Source organism: Equus quagga, chromosome 11 (assembly GCF_021613505.1).
Source record: "Equus quagga isolate Etosha38 chromosome 11, UCLA_HA_Equagga_1.0, whole genome shotgun sequence".
In the NCBI taxonomy this organism is placed as follows: domain Eukaryota; kingdom Metazoa; phylum Chordata; class Mammalia; order Perissodactyla; family Equidae; genus Equus; species Equus quagga.
Window position 1 is genome coordinate 82,202,839 of NC_060277.1, and position 5,033 is coordinate 82,207,871.

Sequence of the window (5,033 nt, forward strand, 5' to 3'; positions counted from 1 at the left end):
CAACATACGCTTTCTGAATAAATAAATGGATTCAAAGTAACATGTCCAATCTCATAATGAGAACAATTGATAAACAGGTTTGGAGTTTTAAGGGGAAAAAGCTTATATCCATATTGTGGAGAATGTGAGCAAATAGGAAACCCAGTTCAATAACAAAGCAGGAGAATGTTTGGAAGGATGCTTTTTTATTTTCTATTTTTTGCCCCTCAAAGTAGAATTTCTACTTTGAAGATCCTTTGGTTTCAAAAAACATTGTGTCAACCATGTGCAAGACTTTATGTTAATTTCTCAAGCATGGAAAGTAGGTGTTCTAGGGTAAATAAGACAGTTCCTGCCCTCAAGCAGCTTACAATTAATTTGGGAGAATGACAAATACATACTAACTATAATGCAATGTGAAAAGTACAGTCATGTACCACCTAACAACATTTCAGTCAACAATGGACTGCACATATGATGGTGGTCTTATAAAATTAGTACCATGTAGCTTAGGTGTGTAGTAGGCTATACCATCTAGATTTCTGTAAGTACACTTTGTGATGCTCACACAAAGATGAAATCGCCTAACAACACATTGTTCAAAACATACCCCCGTCGTTTAGCGACATATCACCGTACCATTATAGAACAGTTCTAGATCCTACAGAAACAGAGAGTAGGGGAAATAATTCTGTTTGGGATGAATGGAGGGTAGGGAATGGAGAAGAGTGTCTGTAGGAGATAATATTTAACATTCTTTGAAATATGAATAGAATTTCCTTAGGCTAAAAAGGTGAGAAAGGCATTGCAGGCAGATGACTGAAAGAATGTGTTCCAGAGTGGAAATAAAAGTGAAAATCAAAATCCAAGACACAGAAATTGAGTACGAGGGTGACCAAGCAATTGTTAAGGTTTTAATTGTTTGAGCTGCATAAGAGAAGTCATCATTCTCACAATCGCAGTCCATCTTTTAAGGGTGGCATTCTCAGGCAGACTTTTTTACATAATAGTATTGTTAATTCCAAAAAGCGTCAACACGAATACATGTGTTTTGCTGGGTATTTTATAAAGGAAATTAAAAATGTGAGAAACTGATCCTTTCAGAGCTTACATTGGACAATTGCAGTTAGGGGACATCATATGGCTTTTTTTTTTTTTTAAGATTTCATGCCTTAATTCGAACTCTAAAATGGTCTTAAAGGCAACATTGTCTGTAAAAATTGCACCAAAAATTATATAGCTAAATACATATATTTAAGTCTTGGACTATTAGTCTAACTCAAATCAGAGTTTAAGACCTCTCACTTCTGTTTTTAAACAGCATGAGGCATGCAATGGAGCTAACTTTTCTTAATATGGCTCCATCTTTTCCCAGTGCATTCTTTTAGCTCCCTTCTAGAGAGGTGGCATATATTTTACTCACTTTTCTGTCACATATGACTGCTTGCTAATTATTCTGATTGAAATAGCTTTCCAAACCTATCCTCACCACTGGTTAACCAACCAAAGCAGTCCCTTTTGAGCGCTGCAATGTAAGGCACACTATCCCTGCCACATTCCCAGGTCCTGCTGGCTTAGGTCCAGAGTTTGGGACTGGAAATTCAATCAGAACCATGCTTTCCTATGGAATTTGACCTTATATTATTTTTAACACATACAGTCCAACAGAAACAAACAGCCATGAAAAGGAACTTCACATGTTAAGCACGTAGCAAGCTGTTAGGTAAACACGCCATATTACACCAAGTACATAGCTGCTAGAGACGACATTATCCTCAGATCTCTCACGCAAGAGATACATTTAACATTTTTGCTTTTAGAAGATATAATCTAGCCATCTGAATACAGCTGGTCTGGGGATCCTTTGGAGAAGATGGTTCTAGAGGGATGGGAAAGAAACCCTGGGGCTCTTTTTCAGGACTTTTACATTTCCCAGGTTCCACAAAGGTCAAACTACTTTTATAAAAGGAAATTAAATGTTAAAAACCAGCACTAAAATGAAATCGCTCTATTTTCTCACCTAACCTCACCAAAGTCAGGGTGTTTAGAGCTAATATCTCGCTATTTCCACTAAGCAGTGGATCCCAATTAGGATTTTTAAATTATGTCTCTAGCTATTTCATACGCTGTAATTCTTCAGAAGAGGATATAATGCTGGTATTTCTTGCTTAAGAAATAATGAATTAGATATAATGAACTGGATACTTTGATTCCTAAATCACAATTGAATTTTTCATCAATTTCCTTTACTGATTACAACATATGTGTAAGTATATTTAGAATATGTGTGATTCTATCTTTAAACACATGTCTATTAATGAGGCCAGCAGGTTATTGATAAGTGCCAGTTCTGAGAGTCTTCACTTGCATGACAGGTACATTGTACTTTGTAATACTTCCTTCCGGTTCCAAATGGAATAAACTCACTTTGATTAAAGCATATATAGTTCAGATACATACAATGTAAATGGGAAGATTTTTTGTGACAGAATTCACCTGTAGGGAGCACAGAGCGACTATATTTATAATAACTAATATTTGAGAGGCAGCATAGCACCATAGTTAAGCATGCTGACTGCAGACAGACGGCTGTGCTTGAATTCAGGCTCTACCACCCACTGCTGTACAGTCTTTCTTTGTCTTGGTTGTCTTATCTTTAGTGGAGATTACAATAGTACCTAGGATTAAATTAACTAATATGTGTAAATGACTTTACCCTATGTGCGACACATATGAGTGCTCCAAAAATGGCAGTTATTATTATTTGCATAAACTATGTGCTTTACCAAGTGTCCTCACTGGCCTCTCACTTGGTCCTCCTAAGCACCTTGCTCCTGTAATGCAGCACAATGTAGTAACAAGAAGAAGTATGGATTCTGGAATCAGACTGTTTAGGCTGGAAGTCCAGCTTCCCCACTTACTATGTATAATAGTTAAATTTCTTTTCTAATGTTTCAGTTTTCTTATCTGTAAAGTAGGGATGATAATAGTGTCTACCTCATAGTATTATTGTGCACACCTGCAGAGTACTTAGAAGAATACCTGTAACGTAGCAGGTATTTCATAAAATAACAGCAATATTATCTTCATTTTAACGATGAAAAAACTTTTTCAAAGAGGCACGTGCAATTAGTTAAAAAGTAGTAAAGCTATAACAAGAAAACAACTACTAAACTATTAAATGTTTACTCCAGAACACATACAAATATATGTGTATAGTGTTAGGCACTGATGACATAAAAAAGAAATAAGATGTATTCTCTCTATATAGAGAAACGATTTCAGTATAACATGCTGATAAAAGATTTGTAGGGATCATTAGGGGCTCACAGAGCAAGAGACTTTGAATTCAACCCAGGACCTCTGGAAAAATTGATGTCTGAATTGGGGTCTTAAAAGATGAATAAGAACGAGTGAAGCAAATACTCATGGGAAGGGCAATTCAGGTAGACAGAACATAATGAGCAAAAAGACACCACAGGGATGAAATAGCATGTGTGTATATGTAACAATAAAAAAATCCAGTGTTACCAGAGCATAAAATTCTAGATGGAGAGATGCAGTAGATAAGATTGGGCAACGAGGGGCCAGAGGTCATATACGCATGTTAAAGAACTTGGGCTTCATTCAGCAGACAATGAGGAACTACTGAAGTTTTAAGGAGGAAGTTGTAGGAAGATTGTTCTGGGTGCAATATGGATGACAGATTTAGGAGAAGGTAAGATTGCAGAAAGGCAGGAAGCCTAGCCAGGAGGCAAGACAATGCGAGTTTGAATTAGCATATTAGCAGCAGAGATGGAGAGGTTTGTCCTTAGGCTGTATCTATATGGGCATTGACAAAACTTGGAAAAAAGTGAAACTGGTAAAAACACTTTGCAGTGTGATGCCTTCAAAACACATTAATGTATCACCAATTTCATAGTTTTTTTTAAAACAATGACTTTTCTAATTGTTGACAATTTACTTGGCTATTATTTTGGTGTCATGTATATCTTTAATCCTATAATACTATATTAATATATATTAATGTTATTCCCTCAACTAGACTGTAAGCTCTTTGAAGGTAGCAACCTTTTCTTATATCTATTTAACACTGTAGATAGCCCAGTCTTAAATATGTAGTAGGCATACTAGAAATACTTGATTAGTGAATCAAAATTATTATATTAATATAGTGTGATCTTATAAAGAAAAGTGTAATTCTGACTATGATAAAGCTAATATCAGTTAATGATATGGCTAATAACAGAAGTTAGTAAATTTATCTAAATAGGAGAAATTCTAAAAGCAAAACAAATATTCTCAGAATGGCCAATAATTACTTTTACGGAAGTTTTTTTTTTAAAAAACAAAAATTAATAATGGTATCAAGAAATTTCCAGAAAGAGAAGCTATACCTTTAAGAAAAGTTGCTGCAACATATCTGGGAAAGAAAAGATTTTCATAGACACGATCAAAGGATTACTGTGTTCAATTTAAAAAACGACGCGTACACCTGCTGAAATATTAGTTTTCTATTACTGTTTACATGGTACTAGATTCTTTAGTATTTTTCTTAAAGCTCTTCTATAGGATGGAAAGTCGACAAAAGGTTATTTCTTTGTAGCTTTTGAAATTTCTACTTCTGTTTAGAGGCTGAAACTTCTTTTGCCCCTCTCTTTTGTTCTATTGTACACATCGGTGGATTTTAATTTAAGTGACTCACCATTGATACAACTTGTGAAAAGTTCAGCATAACTGGTTGTTCAATGAAAGCATTTTGGAAAACATTACAACTTTTGTGTTAATGGGTGTAACCCAAAAGATAGGCCTAGTGAATATTCTCTTTTATGTATTATGACTCCACCACATTAAAACCAGATGATAAGTAAACACTAAATACACTTTACAGTGCAAGGTATTATCAAGCAGAAATCATTGATCTTGTACCTAACATGTTAACAATGACCAAACAATATTACCTATGAGTAAGAGAGTACTGCATTCTATATAAATTGTAAATTGTTTGAGCTCATTCAAAAATATTTTCAATTTGCCTTGAACTTATTTTCACT